Below are 27,356 nucleotides of genomic sequence, written 5' to 3' on the forward strand. Positions count from 1 at the left end.
ACAGCCAGGTTTTCAGCTGTCTGCGGAAAAGGGTCAGATCCTGGTATGTATGTATTTAAATTTGTAGAGCGCACATATTGAATCCAGCAACGCTGTTGCCGACTACTCAAGAGTCGAGTGATTCAGAGCCCCATGATTGTTGTTTTAGAACTGAGGAAGAGACAAAAGGTAGGATTGATTTAAAAGATACTCCGTTACTAGATCCAGATGGCACTTTGTACGTCGATGGGTCATGTTTTAAACTACAGAATGGTGATGTGACGGCCGCGTATGCAGTTACGACTCTGAGTACGATTGTTGAGACCGCAAGAGTAAGTCAGAATTCTGCCCAAGCTGCAGAATTAATTGCATTAACAAGAGCGTGTGTTTTAGCTGAGGGAAAGAGAGTGAATGTGTTTACTGATAGCCAATACGCCTTCGGCGTAGCACATAGTTTTGGACATCTGTGGAAAGAAAGAGGTTTTCTCACAGTTAGTCAATGACCTGTTGGAATCTCTGACCCTACCGAATGAAGTTGCGATTGTGAAGTGCAGTGCACATCGAAAGATTACGGATGATGTTGGCCGTGGGAATGCGTTTGCTGATGAGGTCGCCAAAGAGACGGCCAAGAACATGATGAGCCGAATGTACGTTGCAACGTCTGCAAGATGGATTGCTGAATCAGGAATGTGTGAGAATACGGTTGAAAGTGTGAAGGCAATCCAGAATGAAGCAACTAAAAATGAGAAGAATGAATGGAAGGAGAAAACGGGGTAAAATGGATTCAAGTGGATGTTGGGTTGATTTGTCTGAGCAGCAGCGTTGGATGTTACCTGATGCGTATGTACTTGCGGTAGTCACGATGGCGCATGGAGCGGCGCACATTAGTTCGAAAGGGATCTGTAAAATGTTAGCTCCAGTATGGAAGAACGATGGAATTACTAAGTGTGCGGAAAGAGTGGTGAAAAATTGCATGATATGCCTGATGCATAATCCTGGCAAGGGAACCCCAACCCCAGTTGGTCACTTTGCTCCCCCTTCTTGTCCCTTTGAAGTGATTCAGTTGGATTTTATCCACATGGACAGGTGTAATAATCTTAAATATGTCCTAGTGGTAGTCTGTGCTTTTTCAAGATGGATTGAGGCGTATCCGTTAAAGGATAACACTGCTATGTCTACTGCCAAAATCCTCCTCAAAGAGTACTTCCCCAGGTATGGTATGCCACGGATTGTATGGTCGGACAATGGAAGTGAGTTTGTAGGGAAAGTTATGAAGAGTGTGTGTGCGGGTCTGGGAATCACCCAGAAATTCCACAGTGCGAATCACCCACAGTCAGCAGGTTTGGTTGAAGGGTACAATGGTACCTTGAAGCTGAAACTTGCTAAAATTCAAGCTTCCACTGGTCTATCTTGGCCAGACGCACTGCCTTTAGCTTTATTGTCCACCAGAGCGACTGTACACTCTCGAGTAGGGCTTAGCCCATATGAGATTGTGTTTGGTCGTCCTGCTAATATTTGGGGAGTCCCTAGGCCAAAGGAATTCAAACAGATCGAATATCCAATGTTGATTGATTACCTTTTTGACCTGACTGCTAAATTGAGCCTTATTCATCAACAGGTATTTGAATCCTTGCCTAAACTGCCAGAGAGTCCAGGCCACACGTTGAAACCCGGTGATCAAGTTGTGGTGCGGAATTTTGAGCGAACCCGGAACCTCCAGCCAAGATTCGTGGGCCCGTTCCAAGTGCTTCTGGCCACAAGAACTGCTGTACGCCTAGCTGGAAGGAAGAATTGGGTGCACGCTAGCCATACGAAACGTGTCCCTCTCCCACTCCCCTACGACAACTGGGTTAGACAGGGATTTGGTGTATCCGAGACAGAACCTGTTCCTAGGCTCATTCCCTTCAGTGATGCAGAGTACATAACGGACAAACGAACTGAAACGCAGAACTCTGATACCCCACCAGGAACTGTTCCTTCGAACCCTGAACAGAGTGTTGTACAAGGTGAACATTTGTCACCTGTGGATTTGAACATTACTGCACCTGTAGATCAATTGTTTCAAGATCAAACGAGACCAGGAAAATTTAGATACAATCTACGTTCTCATTTTAGAAAACAATAGCATTGCATAATTACCTTTCTATTTTAAAAAAAACTCTTTCACATTTCCATTCAGTCAGGAAGTTTGCTCTATAATTTTTGTCCTTTTTTTGTTTTTTTGTGTTGTTCTCTCACCTTGCCATCTGGGTTACCGTAGGGTCGTAACGTGTGCCTTGTTTTAACTTGCAGGGAACCAGACACAAGGTCGGTTTCTTCTGTTTATTTTGGGAACTCCCAGGGTAGACAGAGGCAATTTCTAACAGGTACAAACCATCCGTTGCGAACGGTTGTAGAAGATGGAGCTTCCTGAACTGCGACGGGCTAACGTTATAAATGTTCGCAAGACAAAACTGTATGAAATATTGTATAGCAAATGTTTCCTAATGCAATGTGCTCTGACATTTCTGATTGTTTTAATAACTCTGGTAGGCGGAATTATTTTTGGTATTCAATTGATCTTTGCACCTGTTACATCTACAGTACCTCCCCATGTTTCTGTTTCTCCGACTGATGTTTCTTTTCATTCTTTCCATCCTTTTCCTGCACATGAGCAAGCTCGACGCTCTGAGTTTATAAATAACACTTTCATTCAGCTCTTGCACCAACACCAACTAGTAGTAAACACAACGAACTGCTGGGTGTGTGGCTTGATACCACATACCATGGACAAGGGTATCCCTTATCTGGTTCTGCCCTTTTGTTATAATGGATCATTCTGGGCATTTCAGACCATGTTCGTCTATGCTCTAGAGACCTATCCCCCGCGACCTCCGTGTTCCACTAGGTATAACTCCGCTAATAGACCCTTGGTAAAAGGAATTACTGACATGGTTAGAGATGTCAATAACACTCCGTTTATTCCCAAGGATGAATTGCGAGTTTACATGGGTTGGAATGTTACGGAGTATGGCATTACTTTGGGTGAGAACAAACGTAAGAGCTCGACTCCGATCTGGGTCGTACCCCACCAAGGTCAGGTCTGTTTGCAAGGAAATGGGAGGAATCCGATAGCTCGACTAGGGAAGAGTGACTGTACCGAAACATACGTTTTCCCGTCACAGTCTTCCCCTGCATTCTTAGCTGCTAAGGGCACCTATTTTGTTTGCAAAGACAGAGCATATACATGGTTGCCTGCTGACTTTTCAGGCTCATGTTATATCGCTCAACTGTTGCCTCCGACATACACTGCTGCACCGGATTATCACAAAACTAGAGTTGTGAGAGGTGTTTTCAATAAGGAAGACACTGCTGGCCAAGAAGCAGGAGACTTCTTCAAAGGTTTCCTTCCGTTCGGGGGGCCTATGGCCAACAGTAGAAACTTACGTCAACTAACACGGATAGTTGAATCCACTATTACCGAAACTGCGGGTGCCCTTAGTAACCTGACAGCTGAGCTTCAAGCGGATCGCCTCATGACGTTACAGAATCGTATGGTCCTTGATGTATTACTTGCAGATCGAGGTGGGGTATGTAAGATGATCCAATCGAGTTGCTGTGTTTTTATCCCAGATAATGCGCCAACGGTATATAAGGCCATTTCTAAGTTACACAAAATCTCTGACTCTATTCATGTAGAGGAAGGTGACTGGTCACTAATGGGATGGTTCTGGAATCTGTTATCTGCGTGGGGATGGAAAGTTCTGATAGTCATTGGTGTTGCGTTGGTGTTTTTATTCTCGTGCTGTCTCATTGTTCAGTGTGGTCCTGCCTTATGTGGCCTTTGTGTTTCAACATGCGTAAGAAGACCACCTGTTTTTGGAGATACGCCACGAGATAGAATAATGCTCCAGCAACATATCAGTGACCTGATGAACATAGAGATGGACTCTGACATAGAGTAAGTTATTGCCTATGTAAGGGCAAAAGGACGGTCTGAGGTTCTGGAGCGATCCGAACCCGTGTATTCGGTATCGTAGTACTGACACGATTTTAGTACCAATGAACCGTAAATGATCCATTTAATGCATGACAGTGTTTTCGCTGCGCTACGAGCATGAATTCACTAAGAAATAGGGCATTTTGTTGTAAAGTCATGGCATCCATTTTAGTTACGGCACCCATTTTGTTTCTTGCCCTCACATAGTCAATGGACGAGCAATGACCCTGGCAGAATCACCTTGTTAAGGACACGTAAGCTCGAGCCCGAGGAAGCTGACGCTGCGTGACTAGGCAGAATCAAGCTGCCTCCCTTGCCTGAGGCCAGCCCTGCTATACTGGTTCTCGTGTCTATTGTCCTGATTAAGAGGCCGAAGACGGTAGCCATGCCCGTTTATGATCCAAAAACACCTCTTATCCTACTTTTCTATCTCTTACACCTGGCTCTGCTCCTCTCCCTCTGGACTTTTACTATAGGGAGGATACGATTTTTATGATAGGGAGGATCGGTCAAAGAATGGAAAACTGACAAAGAGACTTGATCGAATACTGAAAACCTACGACTAATTATTGTTTGGTGTATGTTTATTGTCTGTTTGGGATACCGGGTTGGGCATGAAAGATATTCATGTAATGTTGCCTGAAGACATATTTTGTGTATTTAAGGAGCAACCCACTTTTTGCAAATCGAACAGTCTCGTAGATTCTGCCTTTGTGTGGTTCCTATGACTTCTGTGTCCCTGCAGTAAATAAATCTTGATCTCTGACGCCACCATCGAGAAGTCCGCGTCTCTGTTTATTTGTGCACCAAGGCAGGAAGGAACTCAGGGGTCTTTGGGTGTTGTTTCCCTGACACCTCTGGACTCTAAAAAGTCCAGAACCTCAGGGGCCCGGGACCCCCAACTCCGGGCCCGCCAAAGACAAAACCGGGGAGCACCGTTGCACTCCCCGTGAAGATTTACCTGGAGCCCAGGACCCCCAACTCCGGGCCCCGAAGGCAAGGTGGAATTCGGGGAGTGCCATTGCGCTCCCTGTGAAGGTTTCCCTGGAAGGACCAGGGATCCCCAGTGTGCTGAAAGAAGAGGGGGGGGAGTGCCGCCACACTCCCCTGCAGCAGCGAAAAGGAAGGGGAGAGTGCCATCACACTCTCCCGAGGCCCCGCCAGATCAGAAGCAGCCTCTGTGAGCGGGCAGAGCAGAAGGGGAGTGCCGGCTCCCGCGGCAGCACGCGAGGGTTCTGGCCAGTCGGGGATCCGGTGAAGGCAGCCAGGGGTGGGCTTCCCAAGTTGCTCTCCAATGTACCTGATGGAAGGGGTCCGGGTCGGACCGGGCCCCCAACGAGATGGCAGCGTGGCTCTCCCCAGAGCAGCAGGAGAGCTGCTGCTTTAATATGCACGTGTATAAGGAAAGCACCCCATAATTCCCTTTAGGGCCCTGGAAGGTCTGCAGAAGAAGCCGGCTTGTTGGTGGTGTGTGGTGGCCCCAGGAAGATGCATGCAAAGGGGAAGGGGGAACTGCAGGAGCAATGCAAACTCCCCTAGCATGAAAATAGAAATTCTCCACCCTCAGTCTCTGGGGGACTCAAAGGAGACTACCCCTCATCTATGTTTTAAACCAACCTCATGCTGGAACTTTTTTTCTACAGCCAGAAGCTGAAGCTTAGGGTTGCATTGAAGTGTGCAGGGTCAACATGGATTGTCATTGAGGTGATATCCCCTTGAGGTGGGAAGGTGTAATTGCACAGGTGGTGCATTTACGAATGGTGTTCCTTTTGGGGACTTGAATTCACATGTGTAATGTGAAATGATAAGCGAATTGGGGTTATGTTTCTGGACATTCCTGCTAGGGTGTCTGGCTGTGCATGCTTATTCCTGTGATTATATTTGTGATGCCTTTTAGGGGTTTTATTTGCAATGCATTATAACAGTTATCAGATATGAAAAGTACCTATCATTCTAAGGGAATGCTAGACATGTATTCTTGCTACTGCATTAAGGGACGAACAACCCAGATTGTTAGCCACTGTGATTCAGGGGTGTATACTGTATGGTCAGTATGAGATGCTCATTCAGGGTTATGTGCCACTATGGCAGGTGTTCCCGTTATAAATGCTAGTTGAGATAATGGGGTGGGTCGCCACTGGGATGGTATCAGTGGGCAGGGCCCTCACTCCTGGTTATGGTCAACCTCTGGCATTAGGGGTAAGATGATGTGCATACATGGGAGTGGTGGTACTAGACCCCACCTCCCCTGCGGGAGGGATGGGAATGTTATGCAATGTCACAAATTAATTCCAACAGCTTATCTATATTTGTAAATTGATGCATGGTGCTGAGTAGCGTGTGTGTTTAATAAATGTACTCTTCCTTTTATAAAGCAAAGTACAGACTGTACAATCAACTATTGAGTGTTATTTCTGCATACCTGCAAATGGCGCTTACTAGCCCACACCACCTCCCTTGAGTAAGCCTTACACTGCTCTGCAACGCTACACTCTGAGAGTCAAGTGCCACAATGGGGTGTTTGGTTCCCAGTGAAGGACAAATGTAGACATATTATTTGTGCAGGCCTCACAGATACTGCCTCATTTTCCAACAATAACACAGTGTTTGGGGTTCTCTATAATAATAATAATAATTAATTTTTACCCAAATTAGCCCATGTTACCAACCGTAGCATTATGAAAGGTTGAGGGAAAAACACAATAAGGTTCTAAACCTGTACCTTGCAGCTGGCATGCAGCTATTTGATACTCATTCATAGTTCACTGTGATACATTAGGATTTTAACTTTTGAACTTCAAATAATAAAATTATCTCTGTGATTAAAGCAGTAACCCACTAAGCTACCTACGTAAAATACAAATATGCAAATTGCATGATCCTCATTGTGCTAAGCAGCAGGAACTTTACTCCTCTACACTACTTTATGATGAGTCAAAATGATTCACTGCTAATTGGTGACACAGTGCACTACACAAATGCAAATAAAGTACAGTAATGTGTATGTTTTCACAGCACCAGTAAAAACCATTATGATATAATGTGCCACAACCTTGTTTTCACAGTGCTGTATGTGTGCCATGATCATGTTTTTAGAGGTCCAATTTTTGTACTATGCCTATATTTTCAGTCCAATTTGTGTCAAATCTTGAACTTCTTACATCAGTGTCTGAAGTATTATGGAAATGCAGTTACAAAACGGTACATGTCATTGTGTTCTGAGTGCCTTTATGTGGCATGTCTGGTTTTTATGTCCCTGGGCCATCTTATAGATGTTTGGAGCTTTGGGCAAGACATATTTTGGGGCCTCCTGTTCAGGAAAACCTTACACCCAACTTCAGCTATTTCAAGCCTTCATGATGCCAAACAATATGGAATTACATTAAGCTTTTTCAAAATTGGGTCACTCAAAATACACAAAAGCTCAAGCAGCATGGCATTCCTCAGCCAAAAATAAATAAAAAAAAGCTTTAAAATGCCCTTTCCTTTTGTGCTTCTCCTTAAACTATTAAAGTAATTGCTGATACCCCAACTGATTAACAAATTGAACAATAGTAGCATTCCAAAATGCTTTTTCAAATCATAAAGTGAGCTTCTACATTGGCAACATTTACAGCAATGTGGTATTTGATACCAGAATCTCCAATTGTCAAGGATGATCACACAACTGGCAGAATTTTAAAAATGACTTCTGGGACATTTTCCATCTGATTGTTATCCTCAAAGCTAAAGACATAGCTGCAAGTATTTTTTCACAATGCTGATTAGTGCTCCCTTCTGAAATGTGTTGAACTAATAGGCACTATTTGGTCCTTGGAGCTTCATTACGGATATTTTAAAAAGAAAAATGTGTTTTCTATAACTTTATTAGGAGCTTTGGGTAGCCATGATGTCTCTGTAGTACTGCTGTACACTCAAGAAGTAACATACAATTCTGCTGCTTGGTTGCATAAACTTGCACTCACTTAGATTTTTTACATGAAACTTGGATATGTTTTTTAATCAGTATGCATCATAGTTACATGACTTTTTCTTTCTCCAAATTCAATAACAGAAAGGATAGCTAGCTCGCTACCAGAGAGATGCCTAAGCTAAGCAAAAGTGTTCTGTGAGTGAGGATATGCAAAGGTCTTTCTCATTTTTGAGCAAGGTCGGGAACAGTGATGCCGTGGCAGAACGTCTGATATAAAGCAGCACATGCAGACAAAAAAACATAAGTTGTGGGATGAATCTTCAAGCAGCAATAGCAATATTACCACTTTTTTGCAGAAGGCAGCCCCTGGACATGCTGAACTCACCAGGGCTGCTGCTGAAGGTACATTAGCATATTATCTTGCTAAGCATAACAACAGTTCTGGGTCAATGGACCGCACATCAGCATTGATTCAGAAACTGTATGATGAAAAGTTGTACTCTGTTGACATCAAATCAGAAGCCTTGAATTCAAAAGTACTGGCTCCTCCTGTAATGAGTGACCTAATTTCTGACTTGAATAGCATTGCTTGTATATCTGTATCTATTGATGCTTCCAAAAGGAAAGAAGTTAAATTAATACAAATTGTCATTATATATTTCAAGTACTTTGAGGGTGTTAAAGTGAACATTTTACAGTTCACCTCAGTTCCTGGTGAAACATCTGCAATACTCTTTGAGCAACTGTACCAAGCCCTTGAGAAGTGTAATCTGCTTGAAAAAGTAGTAGGATTTTGTGCAGATAATACTAACACGAACTCTGTGGGAAAGATTAGAGCAGAAAAGAACAATGTGTTCTGCAAGCTTAAGGAACCTATTCCTGAAAATAAAGTACTTGGGATAGGGTGTGCAGCACACATTGTCCATAATGCAGTGCAAACCACTGCTGATGGTCTGCCTATGGACATAGAATATTTGGTGTTCAAATTGTACAAATATTTTCACATCTACATTGTCCAAACTGAACAACTGAAAGAATTGTCTGAGTTTGTTGGTATAGATTATCAATGACTCCTAAATACTAGCAGAAGTCACTGGCTTTCCCTACTTCCTGCAGTTGACAGAGTGTTTAAACTGTTCCCAGCCTACTTTCTTATTTTTGTCCCAAGCAAATCTCCCAACAGCAATTGTCAGGTTTTTTGCAAACTGTCTTGCTGAAATCTGGCTCTAGTTTTTGCACAACCAATTGTCTCTTTTTAATGACACAATAAAGGAGATGGAAAAGCAGCATGCAAATGCCGTAGATATTACAAGACAAATCAGACAATTGCTCATGGGCCTTAGGGTGAAGGAGTTTCTTAAATCCCTGAAATAACAAGGACTCTCACCAGAAACACAAATCTGTAACTGTGTGAGCTTTCTACAACAGCAGTACTGATTACTTGGAGGAGTGAGGGGCATATTTTTCTGACTTGAACACTTTTTCCTGGATCCTTCTTGATACTGTTATTTAAAAATAACACATACTTGGGGTGTCATGGCAAGGGTGGTCACCAACTATAATAAATATTGAGGCAAAATCTGTTGAAATGTAACTAAGTTTAGAGCCAATAAAAAATCAGATTTGTCATCTGTAATTCTTCATCTGTGTCTATGGAGGAGGCTGTCGTAGTCTATTTTCTATGTCTATGACAGCTGTCAAATAGCCCTACTTTTATGTCAAAGGTTGCTGCAAACTGTAGTCCTACATCTATGTCTATGACTGGTCCCAGTTTTTTGTTTTCAGAATCTGGTCACCGTATACAAAGGCACTGATTTAGATAAACTAAATTCTTTTTGATGCACTTGAACTACTCCCACAAGTCAATCTGAGGATACTAACTTAATCGTTTGCCTTCAATTTCAGATTTCCTCACATTTATGCAATGTTTTAAAACGTTCACTTGTACCTTTTTGCTTCTTCATTAGTATACACTTTATTTATCTGTTAATATTATTCAGTTTTCTACGCTGAGAAGGCTTTGTGGGCCACTAGGAGCCCATGGACTACTGTGCTTAGATAAATTAATACATTTGCAAACTTCAGCTGAACATTTGGAGAAAAGGAAAATTGTGGGATCAGGTAGCTGTAGTAATCAGTCGACTTTTGGTCTTACACAGTATCTCCTCTAAATGCATACTGAGTTGCTTTACAAGCAGAAGGCAGTATACAACGCTCATGCATTCTCCATCTGCCCAGGAATCAATATTGTTTCTCTAACCATGTTTACGCGCTAAGGTAACGATTCGCACCTTTCCATCTGGCAGACTCTTCGGGGCAGATCTATATCGGAGATGCGCCACTTTTACGCCGCCGTTGCGTCACTTTTGTGACGCAGTGGCGGTGTAAACCCTGCGCCACGTTGCGCCATATTTACATCGTGACGCATCTATGGAGATGCGTCACGATGTAAAGCCCTGCGCCACGTAAAACCTGCGTCAGGTTTCACGTGGGCGTGTCGACAGAGGGGGGGTGTTCCATCGCAGGAACGCCCCTGAAAAGTGACTCAGTCAAATCTATAAGAGTCACTTTCCCAACGCTGATGCGCCAAAACCCTGCGCCTGCTTGAAGCAGGCGTAAGGCTTGACGCACCATGTTAGGGATACGGTAGGTTGGAACAGTGCTGGAGTTGCGTCGCACTTGCGACGCAACTGAAGCACTGCGCCAACCTTACGCCATCGGATGCGTCACGCATCTGTTTATTCCTGCGCCATGATGCGCCGCATTGTAAATGCGGCGCATCATGTGTGGCGCAAGGGTAAACTTGCGTGACGCATCATTCCTGGCGCATCCTTGCTGATTTGCAGGGATGCGCCAGGAAACATAAATCTGCCCCTTCCTGTTTAGTGAGGAAACATCATTATGAGCATTATGACAAACAACTGTTAGTTGATCACACGTTAAAATTTAATTCAGTGGCACAAAATTACGAATTTTACACGTGCTTTTGTTTTCACGATGTTAAGGTTCACCTTTGAACCCTTATGCTAAAAGTTACTTGTAAAAAACATATTTATTGTTAACAGTTCAACAAGGCTGTTTTAATATCCACACACAGACTGACATAAAGTCATGGTGTAAATTGGCATAGACCATCCCTTTACCCTATTCATGTATGATTTAAGGAACACTCTTGCTGAACCTGCAACAAATCGGATCACAAAAGCACTTCATGCCACAAGTAAAACCGGAGTCAGATCCCTTCAATCGAATGAGAGGCACACTGCTAGCATGTAGTGCGCATGTCTGCCTTAGAGTCATCCACCTGCAATATAAGCCAAAATACATAGTCAAGTGTACCAATAACATCACCCAACTCACACGAGAAACGCCAGTTCACACACAGCACATCACCAAGGCATCAAGCGACTGGGAAGGACGTGGAGCGCCCTGCAGTGGCACCCTGCTGTGAACTTCTGCAGTTTGGCCAAATTTTAGGCAATTAGAAATAAGAAAGTTTGGAAAGGAAAACACGGCCGAAGGCAAGCAATCAATAATGCATGTGTGGTGCAATGCACACGGGCTTACTAGGGCAAAGGCGATCATATTATATATAATGCACGAACACATCCAGTTAACAGTCTGAAAAACATGCACATAAATAGAAGAAAAAACACACTGTACTGTAGAAAAGTGCTGCACACACCCAGGCAGCATACCAAATTAAAACCCAATATTTAAACAGTTTTTTTTTAGCTTCAGTGAGTCTTTAAGAGTGTTGGTTTATTTTTAGAAATAACCTTTACTATAATATGGGATGCCCGGTTTACCTCCAGTCCCCAAACCTAGCATCTCGTAAACAAGATAATTCAGTGAATATCCAAGATGCATTATTTTATCTGAATGAACACTCTTTAAAATAAATATGTTAAGAATGCCACCAGCTGAGATCAAATGTGAATAATATCTGTGATTACTAAAGTGCTATCAAAACACCAAAGAAAAAAGTAGAAAAAGCGTGTGAGCAATGACAGAATTATTCAATGAGTAAATTTAGTGATGCAAATACAGCGGACCCATCTGAAAGAGTGGAAGATAATTGAGAGTATTTAAAAATAAATTAATGCCCAAGAGTAAACACATTTTGAAATATAAACATGCACTGTTAAAGCTCAACAGGGAGGGCTATATTGGTTGATAAAGCCCTTTGTATAAGTAACTGACACAAGCCACAGGCTCTTACAGTGGCTCGTTCGATAGTACAGTTCAATTTTTTCTCTGCCAGTACATATTTATTATTGCTTATTCATTCATTGCTCCCTTTGTTACTGATTCATCCAGTAGATTGGACCAGGGGCGCATCTAGATAGGCACTTCAGTAGGGGGCTAACACATCAAGCAGGTAGGCGGGGCTAAAATTCAAGCAGGAGGTGTGGCTAACATTTCAAGCAATAGGGCAGAACAACCTCACAGCCAATATGACAAAATGGAGTTAAGAAACTGTGCTTTGTAAATATAGTGGACCAGGGCTCGAGTCGGGGTACCACGCGGGTGGACGGTGTCCCCCCACTTATTTTACCGGGAGCTCAATAACTAGAGCAAATGGAGCCACACATTCACTCTTTGGCCTCTCTGGGGCGAGATCGGAGTTCATTCAGAACGCTGCTCACGCGCTGGCTTCTCTGATGCAATCGCATCTAAGGGGTGAGCGAGGGGAGGCAATGAGTCTGATGGTGCAAGTCACCTTCTGTCGTGACATCAGCGTCCCCCCACTTCTTTTTTTAGGACTTTTGCCCTGTAGTGGACAAACCTGACAAGATTGCAACAAGCTTGTTTTTGTTAAACTGACACCTTATAAGCGACAGTCAGTGATGTTTGAAAGGGGATTGAGTTAATTAAAAACTAAAAAGCACGTTCTACCGATTTCAAGAATAATTCTACTGATTCATAAGGGAGCATGTTAATGATCAGTCTCCTGAATGTTTGCTTTCTTATTCCATAGCTGCATGTCTTCAAAGGTACAGGGGCTTGCATTTGGCCTGCTCTCTTTCAAGGGTGTATACTAAGACGGTGGCTCCCAATGTTGCTCTTTCCCATCTTCAGAGTTGGAATGTGTTCCTTTATCTGGACGTCTTGCTTCTAAATGCTCTTCCTCCAGAAGAAACATGGAAAGGAACAGAAGCTCTTCGCTCTTTTGTGATGCTCTTGAATCTGCAAATATGCCAGACAAACAGATCTTTCATCATTGGAGTCAATTTCTGCACATACCTAGATATGATTTATCTGCCTGCATTCAGACCAAAAAGATGAAGGGCCACACTAACATCTGCACTTTCTCTCAGTAAAACTCCAGTCAAACCTTTCTTGAAAGTCCAAGGTCACGTTCTCTCATGTATATTTACAGTCCATTGGGTCCATCTGCATCTTCACTATTTTCCATTTCATATTCTACATCATTGGAATCTGGAGCATCAGAACTATGGCCTGATGATTCCTGTGTCAAGCTCTTTACATCCTCAGCTACACTGGTGGTTGATCCCAAAATCCTTAATGACAGGTTTCACTTCATGCAGGTTTCCCGTTGGTACTAACAAAGCACGTTTGCTCCTTAGATGGGGTGCCACTTTGGAGACACTGTCAGCTCTAGGATGATGGGTCATTGACAAGCTGCAGGCACTCTTCAAACAGTATGCCAATCGCTACTACTTCCAACATCAAACTAAGGGACAAAGAGGCACATGCATCAAGCAAAATACCGGTCGCAAACGGGCAGATTCTCAGAATCTGACCTTTTGCTCCCGGTATTTTTGCATTTGGGATGCATCATCCCAAATGCAAAAATCGCTATTTAAGGAATCTCAAAATTGGGATTCCTTAAATAGCGATTGCATTTAAGGAATCCCTAATTGAGATTCCTTAAATGCAATGCATTACAGTTTAAAAAATAGCGATTTCGCTATTAGCGTGAGCAAATTACCATGAGGCTGGACCTCATGGTAATTTGCGAAAACTTAGAAAAATGCACTTATTTGCATTTTTCTAAGTTTCATGTTGCCCACACACATGCCCTTAGAGCATGTGTGTATGCAACATTTGTGCAGAGTGAACATACATGGGTGCAATAGGGTGTCATTTTGACACCCTTGCACCATCGACATTGCGGGAGCAATTTGCGAGTGCCTACTGGTACTCGCAAATTGCTCCCGCAATCTCTAATTCATTCCTATGGGCCTGGAGGCCCATAGGAATGAATGGGAAGACATTCCTTAATTGCGACTCGCAATTTGCTAGTCGCAATTAAGGAATTTGTGGGAATCGCTATTTCTTTAGCGATTCCTACATGCATAGGGTTTTGCTATTCCTTAATTGCGATTCCTTAATAATCGCTATTAAGGAATCGCAAAACCCTATGATGATGCATGTGCCTGAAAATGTTCTAGTACAAACAGACAATACAGTGACTGTGCTTATGTAAACAGAGGATCTCAATTACGTTCTCTCTGTCTAGTAGGCCTATAGTTAGAGTCTTGGATGGAATATGCTCTCCTTAAACGTTTCCTACATCAGGGGGTCAAAAAGAAGAACACATTAAGCAGGATATTCCCATCCCCTCAACACCTGTACATATGTCCATTCATCTTCGGGAGATTATGCCAAATGTTCAAGGGACCTTTTAAAGACCTGTGTGCATCCCATGAAAATGCCCACTGCCTAGGCTCCGCTCCCACTAACCCACACCAATGGCTTGGAAGGTAGTATTCCTTTGGATTTGTAATCTACTCTGTCCCTTTCTTCCTTTTACTAGTGATCCCTCAGATATTTCTTTGGAATTGAGACAAACCAGAAAATGTTTTATTGTACTTCCATTCTTGCTGCACAGGTTTGAGAACCCTTTTTTGCCCACCTCTGTTCTTTCAGTTCTAAAACTCCCTCTGTTTCCCTTTCTCCCCAGATTTCAGGTTTGTTTTTCAGTAGGGTGTCTGCCTCTCTCTCAGTGTGGAGGTTGAAAGACTTGGTTTGCAACACAGCACACTCACAAGACATCTTGAAAGGGCTATTGCAATCAGAAATCTAGATGTCCCTTCACCTTAAAATCCTATTCTAGGAATTGAAAATCTTTTCAACACTGGTATACTACCTCACTTACCTCTACTCAATGTAAACTCTTTTCTGTATTGCTATTTTGCTTAGGCGTTTTTTTAATAGTCTCCCTCTTAAGATAACACTGGGCAGCAACTAGAGCATTTCAAGACCCTTGCGTCAGTTTGGGTGAACAAAAGTTTCAGACATCCAGAAACATTTTTTATCTTCTGTTAATCTTAAATTTCTGACAATAAAATCTTATTCTGGGTTTCAATCTCTTCAGCTTGTCAGATTCATTAACCTTTTTTTTATTGTTCAGATCTCCATTCCTGAAAATCCTTGAGAATAGTATTGTGTTTTGTCCAGATCTTGAAGTTCTCCCCAAGGTAGCAACCTTCGCTTATTTGGGTAAGGAGAATGCTTTGTCCATCCTTTTTTCTTCCCCATCTTCTCTGGATGGGAAGCCTTTCATTCAATTGATGTAAGGAGAAAATGTTTGATATATTTTGAAGGTTCTAAAGTTTTTCTTTGTCTGATCATCTTTTTGTAACTTTTTAAGAGGGTGAAATGGTTCTTCATTAGAAATTAGTCCTTGGAATTGTTTCACAATTGATTTAGCCTGCTCCTTGGCATGTACTCCATTTCTCTGAGCATCTCCAGGATAAATACATAAGGGTGTGGCTTCCTCCTGGGTTGGGCTTCAGGGTTTTTCTTAATCTGAAATCTGAAGAGCGGATACTTTTGTCTCTTTCCACGCCTCTGTACAGTTGTACAGGTCAAAAAATCTATTGTTTGAAGGTTGCTCCTTTGGGCAGGTCCGTCCTGCCTTAAAGTTTGTATGTAACCAATACATTCTTCACTGGCTTTTACATTAGTAAGTGACATACTCTTTGCATATTTTCTTATGATGCAGGTTTAAGGCTGATTTGGGGCTTTCGTTTTTCTTGTATAATAACAAGGATAAGAGATGAAGAGGTAATGTGATTTCTTACCAGTGCATTTCATTACTTCTAATCCTAATCCTACTTATACTCCTCATAGACATTACAAAAAGCACATCATTCTTTGACTTCAGCTTTTGAGTTGGCTAGCATAAGTCAGGGCATATACTGATAAAACATACACTTTATAGCATAGGAAGTGCAGTATAGTATTGATTAAATCAATTGTACTTATATAATGAACAATTGTGTTTACCCTTTTCGGTGAATGCCTTTTTTTCTGTATGTTAATTGTTCACTTGTTTTGTACTGTCTTAGTCTCAGGATCTTTAGTTAGTTTTGTTATTGGAAAAACGATGTGTTTTGTATGTACTTGTTCAATTACAGTATTGTTGTGGGTGCTCCTCGAGTAAACATATAGAAATATTTTAATGTATGGATTTTCTTTTCTGTTTTTATGTACAAAGAATATTGATACATATATAGTATATATGAAAAAAGAAAAAGAATCATTGAATATATTTTTGCACTTTAGATAAGTAAACTTTAAAAACCACTGGACTGGTGTAGGACAGTTTGTATATCATGGGCATATAGCAATATATTATATGAAATTATCTTTGGAGAAGTTTCTGTTTATTTTTTCCTTCTGATTTCCCTGCTTTCTTCTCCAAACCTATCTAGCTCAGTCAGGGACTTTCTTTGTTTCTCAATAGGAACTTTATGCTAAAATTCAGGTACCTTCGCCAGAAATTAATTGTCGTTCACCATGTCTCTTGAAAGATACATATATCATATTTCTTTATAAATTCATCCCAACCAAGATCGACTAGTTTAGAATGTAAATCAAGCAATGTTCCAGAATACAAAATTTAAAGAATTAGCAGCATTGCCTGATAGCATGGGATCAAAATGCTGTTCCACCAGATTTTATTGCATTGGACAGCTGGGCAGAGTTAGGGCAATTACCTTCATCCATATCTGGACTATTAGGGCTGGGCTGTTCCCCTCTATGACGTCATCCAGCACTTCACCAAACCCCCCACCAAAACCACGGACGTCACGCCGTCCCATGACCTCTGCGAAAAGCTCGGCTCCTACTTCCACCTGAAAATCAAGGCCATTTACAACAACTTCAGCGAACAGACTCCAAAAACCACCCTCCGCTCCGGCAACGACAGCCAGCCTGCCATCATCACTTGGACACCTGTCTCTACCGAAGACACCACCATGACTATGATGAGCACCCACTCAGGAGCCCCCATAGACTCCTGCCCACCGCACATCTTCCACAGAGCTGCTGCCGCAATAGCACCCGAACTACGCCGCATCATCAATGCCTCCTTCAAATCCAGCACCTACCCTGATGTCTGGAAGTGGGCAGAGGTCAAGCCCCTCCTCAAGAAACCCTCGGCTGACCCGACAGACCTGAACAACTACCAGCCCATCTATCTCCTTCCCTTCGCTGCCAAGGTCACCGAGAAATTCGTCAACACCCAGCTGACCACCTTCATCGAAGAGAATGCCATCCTCGACACCTCCCAGTCTGGATTCCGCAGTAACCACAGCACCGAGACCGCCCTCCTTGCCGCCACCGACGACATCTGCTCCTTCCTCGACCAGGGCCACACCGCGGCCCTCATCTTGCTAGACCTTTCCACAGCCTTCGACACCGTCTCCCAATGCACTCTTGCAGCCAGACTCCACAATGTTGGCATACGGGGGACCGCCCTTGACTGGATCCGCTCCTTTCTCGCTGGCAGAACCCAAAGGATCAGATTCCCACCCTTCCTCTCCGACCCAACAGAGATCAACTGCAGAGTACCCCAAGGATCATCGCTCAGCCCCACACACTTCAACATCTACATGGGCCCACTCACAACCATCGTCAGACAGCATGGGCTCAGTAAGATATCCTACGCCGAGGACATCCAGCTCATCCTCTCCCTCACAAAGAGCCCCAAAGACACCAGACTCAGCTTTCAGGAAGGAATGAAAGATGTCGTAGCCTGGATGAGCAAGAACTGCCTAAAGCTCAACTTGGAGAAGACAGAGGTCCTCGTCCTCAGACTATCCCCCACCACATGGGACTCGCCATATCAACACCGCCACCTCCACCTGCTTCATCTCCCTCCGCATCCTACACAAGACTTTCAAGTAGATCCCCCCGTAAGCCAGAAAGGCTGTCACCCACACACTCATAACCAGCAGACTGGACTACGAGACTGCCCTCTATGCTGGTATCAACACATCCCTGCTACACAAACTCCAGACCATCCAGAACACCGCAGCCAGACTCGTCCTCGGCACCCCACGACATGGGCACATCACCTAGCACCTGTGAGACCTCCACTGGCTTCCCGTTGAGAAGAGAGGAACCTTCAAGCTACTCATCCACCCCTACAAATCCCTCCACAACATTGAACCCAAATACCTCAGCGAAAGAGTCTCTCTGCACGTACCCAAAAGAAACCTCTGCTCTGCCGACCTCACCCTAGCAAAGACCCCGTGCATCCGCAGAGCCAGAGCAGGTAGAAGAGCTTTCTCCTTCGTCACAGCCAAGGCCTGGAATGACCTCCCAGTCAACATCAGACCCTCTCCTACCCTGCACACCTTCAGGAAGACCTTTCTTTTTGGCTGACCTGGAGGTGCACCCCCACCCCAGTCTTGAGACCTTCACGAGTGAGTAGCGTGCTTTAAAAGCCCCTGATCGATTGATTGATTGATTGACTGATTATCACAACCAACTAGGGATGTCCTGTCTGAGCCCAAACCAACTGAACATAGTCATTCCACTCCGCTAAAATCCCCACCCCCAGATCACTGACTACTGGTACTCAAGGATGCTTTGGTCATTAACATCATGGCTTCCCTACTGGTGTAGCTGTATTTAAGCCGAAACCTACAGTTCCCTGGGGTTGCTGTTCGATGTTCTAACTCATCCACCAGCTTCCCATCTGATAACAACTCAAAGTAATCAAATTTGATGCTATTAATTGAATGCTGTTATGCACTCAGAATGTCAGAGCAGATTATGGAATGGCAGTGTCGTATGCTCTGAATCCAATTAATAGATTTATTGATTAAGGAGCTTTCATCATCTCTTGTTGACTAGGAAAGCTTGGGGGACATTAAACAGAAACACTGGCCTGCTCTTTGAGCTGGATGTATTCCAGACCCTTTTCCTGTGACACCGTAATTGTGATATCCAGAGATGGAGTTCATGCAGGAGGTTCGTCTATCCAGATAAAGAGTGGGGGTATTCAAATAACTTCCATAATGGTTGAGCACAATTTGGTTGCCAGGAGTAGGGACCCTGGCTGCCAACATCTGAGGTCTCGTGGTATTCCACGTCTTTTAACACTTAAGCATCCACAGGTTGCTTGTATTGAGACCTTCCCATCTTAACTGGTCCTCCTTGGGGCTTTAAACAATCTCCAAGCATTGTTGATAAACTCATATCAAATATAATGCCATTGCAGCCCCCACTCTCCCCACTGGCAGCTATTATTGATCAGGGCAACCATAGATTACCTAAAACTCTAATCTCTTCTTTTAACTTTAATATGAGTTCTACTATAGGGCCATCATCTACCTTATTTCCTGGCCAACATTAATTAGTCTCCCTCACATTAGACATATTCCCAACAACCTCTCCTACATATTGACCCATCATTTCTAGTGAAGTAAATCTATTTTGACAAAGCATATTGACTTAAAGGGGGCCATGTGGTGTCGGGAACCCTAATTGCGACTGAACTCTCCAGAGGACTTCTTGGGCTAATAGAGGACCTGTTGCTGGGATAACTTGCTTAGACAAGAGCGGCTCATGTGAAGCTTTTTGTTTCATCATTTTTGTTATCGTATGTTGCTTTTCCTTAATTGCTTTTGCGACATTTTGCAGGACTTAATCAATGTTTCGACCTCATCAATGAAGCCCTCAATTTGATCCAGGGTCCAATTGCTGGTATTTGATTTGGTGAGCTTTTTTGAATTAGACAACAACTGTAGGGTTTCAGCCGCTTTCCTTTTTTCCATCTATTGTACTATCAGCAGAACCAACGGCCAGGCTCAAAACACAGGATCACTATTGAGGTCCGCGCTGCTAGTTCAAAGGTGCCAAACAGTGAATTCCCAACAATTTCCAAGGTCCTTATACTCCCATAGATGGTTCTGGTTTCAAATCTTTGATTGAATGTCTAAGAAATTATATTGAGAGCGAGTCTTAGCATAACGTTTTCACCTCAAAAGCAGTCATTTCAGAGTGCAAAGGGCCGTGAGAGGTGGCCCGACCTGTTTTGTGCAATGACAAGAGAAGACCGGCCTGCCCTTGGCCTGGACTTTGCCCGGGCGTGTCTTGTGCAGTGGGTGTTGTAGAGACACTTTATAGCACTGGGCCGAGCAGGGTCTTCTTCCTCCTCAGCTCCTCCTCTCCGGTGCTTGCTACACATAGTTATAAGACCTGGAGTCCCCAAAACAAAGTTAGCATCCCACACAGCAGGTGTTGTAGATGCACTTTATAGAACTGGCAGCATGCGGGGCCCTTTAGACCTCCTCCTCTCTGATTCCGGTGCATGCTGCAAGTAGTTATAGAACCTGGAATTCCCAAAACAAAGATAGCGTCCCACACAATGGGTGCTGTAGAGGTCCTTTATAGCACTGGTGGCATGCGGTCCCTCCTTCTCTTCCATCCCCTTCTCTCTGGTGCTTACTGCAAGTACTTATGGGACCTGGAGTCTCCAAAACAACGTTAGCTACCTGTGCAGTGGGTGCTGTAGAGGCATTTCATAGCGCTGGCGGCTTGCAGTGCCATCCTCCGCCCCTTCCTCTCTGGTGCGTGCTGCTAGTAGTTATGTGAGCTGGAGTCCATAAAACAAAGTTACCGTCCCTCAAGTACACAAAATGTGACACTTCCTTTGAATGTTAACATCAATAGGGCAGTTATGCAAGCAGTAGATTTGGAAATTATAACTAAAATATTGTTTTGGCCTATCACCTGCAGTATCTCATTATTTCTTTTGATGTAATGTGCCATAATGGGAAGGTGTTAATAGACCTTTTGTAAAGTAGTGACCCAAGAATTACATTAAACTTTATTATGATTGTCATGATGAGTTATACCACATGTAGTTTCAATATTAACACCACCTCCCATGGCTTAGAGCTCGATTTTTTATGCATGCTACTTGAAAGAGTCCAAAAGGCTTGGAGGTCCAGCTTTACACCTCAGGCTAGTATCTAATTCATCATGAACACAATCAGTTTCACCTTTGATACGGCAAAGTTAATCCACTAACTTCAAGTATTTGTGAAAAAGGCTGACTTGCTGAGATTACTGACCCATTAGGATAGTAGGGGAGTGGAGGGGAATAGTTTCCAGCGGGAGTGAGCACTGCATGCTGCAACCAAGGCCTCCTATGATTTTTTGGGCCTGAATTACCAGTCTGAAAACTCATGTTTGATTCTACTGCACACAATAAAACTGGGTGAGGAGAAAACAAACATGTCATAATGAAGCAGAAGGAATCTAATGGATATAGGCATGCATTAATATTTCTCTGCCTAAGTTGTAATCAGGGATAAAGTGGTCACCTTTAAGGCAATCATTTGCAAATCATTTTATCCAATGACTATAGGGTTCTGCTAGTTGCCTGTCACTGATGTGAATGTTATTGAAAGACTGTTTTTGATAGGCTCTTGTGGGTGCAACAAAGGCACTTGGAATCTGAGTCTGGCTTCCACTGGAAATCAGGTTATTTTGATAATTGAACATTTATTTTTTTGCTTAAAAAAACCCTCCATTTGCAGTCTAAGAGGAAGTGATAGTCTTTGTGGGCAGTAATTACTTCATAATCCAACAATGGACTGCTTGAAGGTAGGTGTAGTATTGTGGTGTGTCTGTGTATGCAAGGGCAGAGTGAGAATGCTGTGCAATGTTGATTGGGGAAGCTGCGAGATTGTCCCATAACGGGGTCATACCAAGAATAAAGGAGACAGAGAAGCTGCCTGACAAAGGCAGAGCACATCTCCAATGAAATTGAGGTAGTGGTTAAATTGATGAATAACAACACGGCCAAAACACAGTGGAAAACATCACGAATAAGATTGCATGTGAAACAAAAAATGAAGTAAACATAGATTTCAATCGATCCCAGAATCCAAGGAAGGGGAATACTCGACTATTCTAAATTAAGAGTCCTGATGAAGATCTTACTGAAAGGTCAAGTCTCCAATAGAGGTTCAAAACCATTGAGCACAAAAAGGTTCCTTCAAACTAAGAGACTGAAGGAATTCAATTCATCTGAGGACACTTCACAGCACCAAGTCTGGGGACACCCCCCCAAAAAAACAATGGATCTTTTCTTCCCCACAAAAGACTTATTTCAAATAATTGTGGGAAACTGTTGGGGATCAAGATTGACAAGGAGAAATATGTCCAATGTTATAATATTTTCTGAGTGTCACAACAATTCATGTTGCCTGCCTTGTTTTATGTTAAATATAGTTTTTCAATGCTTAATAGAAGAATGAAACTTAACATTGCATGATTGATATCATTTCACTGTGATCATCTGGTTTGGGTCTCAAACATATTTTGAAATAACTGAAATAATTTTCCAGTGACATGCTGAAGAAGGTCCGCATGTTTCACATGTCAAAGAAATTTCAAACAAACTGTGGTCAGTGAGGATCATTTAGCTGTTTTTGATTATAAATAGGGGTGGGCAGAACACGCACTCCGCGGGATTTCATAAAACTCAGTGAGATTATGCAGTGCTCTGCTCACACAGATTTTTAGTGCTGAGAGCTTGTAAACGGCACCACGTCATGCACCAAAGGGTGCTGCTTCTTTCTACATGAGCAGCAGCTTTCTCACCACGAATGGTTGTGACCACCAATGTCCGCCCGCATTGAGAAAATCTCGGCCGGTGCCGTTGTAATGTCTGAAAATTGCACTAGGGGATCCCAATTGTCTCTCGGGCTCACCAATTTAATGTTGATGAGCCGTGGTTGGTGGAGTTTTTCCAGCGGAGCAGAATTTATCACCCACCCCTAATTATAAAGTACCCCTACCCTCACCATCCTTAATGGGGTCCAACCCTTAAACATACATCAGTGAAAATGTGATGAAGTGTGGAATGTCAATGTGTGAGCTGAGTGAAGCCTGGGAGTTGAGTATAGTTGGAGGGAGAATGGAGCCACACCAGGACCTACCTGTTTTGACTGTAACCTAGGGTCCTAGCATGGATTAAAAGCGTATCTCCTACCTGAATTGCTCCAGAAACTTAATTGAAAAACCCTGCCCACTAACTACAACATTTTGGTGATTAGTTATTAATAGAGCCTGTGTGGAGATGCAGCAAGACCGTGTTGGCAGTTGGGAGTTTGTTGTGATAAAGGCGAAGGAGGCCTGTCTAGTTATGGAGGCACTGTCACCAGAAGAGAGACATAGTCTGGGGACTCCCATCCTCAAATCCACAAGTAAGTAGTGTCAGCATGGCTGCTCGACAGGAGGACCCCAGTGAGGAGGGTGCAAAGGACCAGGAATAGAGGACAAAAAGTTAGCTGAGTGGAGTTAAAACTAAGGTGATGACTCTTATTGAAGAGGCCAAAGCATAAGGGCTGTACTATGATACAGTAAGAAGAAATAGCAAGTGACACGGTGAGCAGTTAACAGAAGTATTGATCACTTACAGCACAAATAAAAGGTGCAGAGTGCTAGGAAATATTTGTGGCCAGTATGTAATCATATAGTGTAATGAAAGACTTCTTTGCTTTGTACATTTTACATTGATAGAAGTACAGTAAGGACTATGAATTGCAGTCCATCAACAAGGTCATTGACATGGCTGAGGGATTTTCAACAAACACTATGGTAGGCTGCGGAGGCTGCGGAGTGGATTTCTTTCAGCTTGGAGGTGGCTATGGAAGGACTATTGAGTAATTTATTCATGCCGGTGTCAAGTAAAGTTTGACCTTTGGGTTTGAAGGCTAAGAGCACTCATATTGTATGTTACAATGTGATGTATTTATCATGAAAAATGTTTACACTTGTGTCTCTAAGATTAATGGTTTACTTCAGTTTTTGAAAGTAACTTTTGTATTAGAGATATGTTTTACAACTGACTAGCCTAAGCTTTGGGAATCTTTACAAAGTTAATATATGTGCTTTCCGGTTGTTTATATGAGATCACTTTTTCAGGCCCACTGGCACACTTTTAGGAACATCTGTCAGTAATGTGAAATATGGATATCTTTGGGGTTTTCAGATAGGTCCTCGTTCTTAATGTGAAGTTTTGTTGTAATATTGCTTGTTTTATCCAAAGTGAGGTCGGGGCCTCCAGCGCTTCTTGTTTAGAGTGACTGTGCATCCCTTTAGAGTGGGTATGACCTCCTCCCCACAAATTATTGGGATATGTGGATTGGGTTAGAAATGCTACAACTGTATATTTCACATTGTTTTATCACATGTAAGGAAAGAAAGTAAGAAAGATTAAGAAAATAATGATTAGGTGCATCGACAGCTTGTTGGATTCTTCTATTCTTAGGTGTAATGACTGATGAATGTCCCAGTTAAAGGTCTACAACTGCTTTCACCCACTCATTCTTTTCTGAATCTCTCCTTCTCTAATTATCTTACAGGTGATGAAAAAATGTGAAATACACAGTCTTAGCACTTCTAACCCAATCCGTACTGTTGCTTAATTACCTACACCTTCAACTGGCAATGCATAAGTTAATTACTGGAAAGTTTGAGATTGTATGGCCTAAATGTTCAACATTTGAGTTATCATACATTAAGCAATATTCTGCATTTTGTGGGACTTACATTGTGTGATGATGTGCTTTGTGTATTAGATGCGGATTCTGGGTGACAGATGGACGAAATATTTTTTAATTCCCAACTGCTTGTTGTAGATTCACACACTGGTTTTGTAGATCCTTGTGTGCCAAGATGTGGAAAAGGAGAACCTTGTCTCAAGGTGTGCATTTTAGAGTTTCTAACTTGTTCTATTGAGGCACATGTGGTTTAAGATGCAGCTGGAGGAAGAGCAGTACCCCAGTTGCTGGTCTTGTGGAAGTGGGGAAGAGATGTATCCTGTTGCAGTAGGAAGCATTGTGGAGCCCCCTATGATTTGCAAAATTGGGGAAGAGTAGTACTCTGGCGTAAATCAGGTAATATCTCAAAATGATGCCATTATGACCACTTTGTCTAATTATTTGTCATTCGCAGTAAAAACTTACCGCAAATGTGCAATTTGTGCTAAATGGGGAAAACAGAAAGTGAGCAGTGGCTGTTTGTGGTGGTTTTGTTTTTTCCACAATTTTACTAGTGCAAAATGCATCATCACACTCAAAAATTGAAATGAATACGCATTTCACACTAACATTTAGCACTAAAAAATGGATTTGCATTCCTCAAAAATAAGCGAAACTTTGCTTTATTTTGATGACATTTTATATAATTAGGTGAAAGCAAATTGCACAAGTTGTGCGAACCCCTAGTTTCATGGCTGGAAGCTACAATTCTGCGCGAGCATGATCTGGGACTAATTATCACTATGTTCGAATGAGAAATTTCAACAGGTGCGCTATACCGGAGACACAGTACATCAGTGAGAGGTAGAGTGTGTCTTTTTCTTTGAATGAAAAAGTCAGTGGTCAGATCTAGCAGTTACTTCAGCTCAATATTAAATAGAGTTTTGAAGATAATTGAGACACCTGCGGAAACAGGGAAAAACGAGCATTTGCAATGCAATCGGTCTCGTCTTTGGGACCTTATATATATTTAGCTATGCAACACATTAGCCTGGGTGCTGAAACATCTACTGTTCTTTAACATGGAGGGAAAGTAAGCACATGCCAGGTATGGGAACAAATGGAGAGAAATATTGCCTTTCAGCGGGAAATGGTATAGTCCAAAGCTCTGGTTGTAATATAAAAGCAGGGCCTTCGGTGGTCATATCACTGAAAATACAAGATTTTAAAAATATATTATTGTCTACGGGTGCTCGTGGAAGACAATTTCAATGGACTGGAATCTAGAGAATGCTAAAGTGATTTACTAACCTCTGCTGGTCGTTTTCTATCAAGAAAGTTAAATAGAGGCACTTGCAATAAAAATTTAAAAAAAGAAAGTCCCTCAGCAGAAAGCAATACTGGTATTTTACTGACCTCTGCTGGTCGTGTTCTATAAAGACAGTTAAATAGAGACAGTTGAACAGAAAAAAAAGTCCATAAGCGGAAGCAGACAAGTCCTTGGGCTGATCTCCAGAGCCCACAAAGTACATACACATATAAGTATATACTAAAGTATATACTGAAGTGTATATACTAAAGTATATACTAAAGTATATACAAGAGGTCTTGACTGCTCGACCTAAAAAAGGACCTTCATTCTGATACCGAACACCTGGTTAAGAAAAAATTATTTAAACAATGTCATTGTTGTATTATTCTCCACTGCTGCATGGGGTATCATACGATGATCGCTAAGGGCACAACCCAAGGCAGATTGTCAGAAAAGCTATGTAAAAATGTTTTTATAAACAATGTAAACAATGTATCTCGATAGGAATCATTTGCAGAGTGGTTATCCTGAACTATCGTTTCCTTAGACTAGTCTGTTTAAACTCCACATATATGGAGTTTGTTATCAAATTCAACTGCAGATGGTGCAGAAATGGCTGACAGATGGGGGTTTAGGTTAAGTTCTGCATGTCAATGTCACTGTCAAGTTGAAATCCCTACTAGAGAGTGCTCCTGCGACGTTGGGACCAGTGAACCTTAAGGTGAAGATAATGATCTTTGCTCATAAGCTCTCCAGCTCCATATGTAGGTTAGTCATACAAGACATCTGTGATTCGAGGGTGGCCTCTCTGTGTTTATTCCCCCTTCTTTGTTTCAGCCCACGAGTGACCATATGTACTCCCTAAGAGACCTAAAGAAGGCTTTTACTCTCAACCAATCCCCAAGTCTACTTGTGGAGTGTGGAAGCTCGATGTCTGTGTCTTTGCTCTCAGGGATTCCTACAATTTAAGAGGCTTTTGGGGTCAGCTGTGTTTTTCAAATGACGAAGTAATAATAAAGTCAGGATAAAAATAAGATCGATATTATTGATTAAAGTAATGGCGTGACACCTCATCACACGTAATACTTTCTATGATTATTTCTGATGCCCTTTAATGCTATATCAGACCTGCTGATACTCTAATCCTGTTGGGAATCAGGATCTAGAGATATTGATTCAATTTCCAGTGTCTACTGGCTATTCCAAAATGGCTATTACAACATGGATAACAGATAATTTATCTATGTTTGAAGTAATGGAAAACTGAGATCCTGCTTCTCAGAGGCAGTAGGATCAGCCCCTATGGGGTTTTGCGGCTGTTAGGGCTGAGACGTGCATTGTAGGGGTTGTTTTCAAGAGCAAAATCACTCTTAAGACAGAGGTCTCATTTTTTGGAACTGAATGGCCTAA

This window comes from Triturus cristatus, chromosome 9, assembly GCF_964204655.1.
Source record: "Triturus cristatus chromosome 9, aTriCri1.1, whole genome shotgun sequence".
Classification (NCBI taxonomy): Eukaryota; Metazoa; Chordata; class Amphibia; order Caudata; family Salamandridae; genus Triturus; species Triturus cristatus.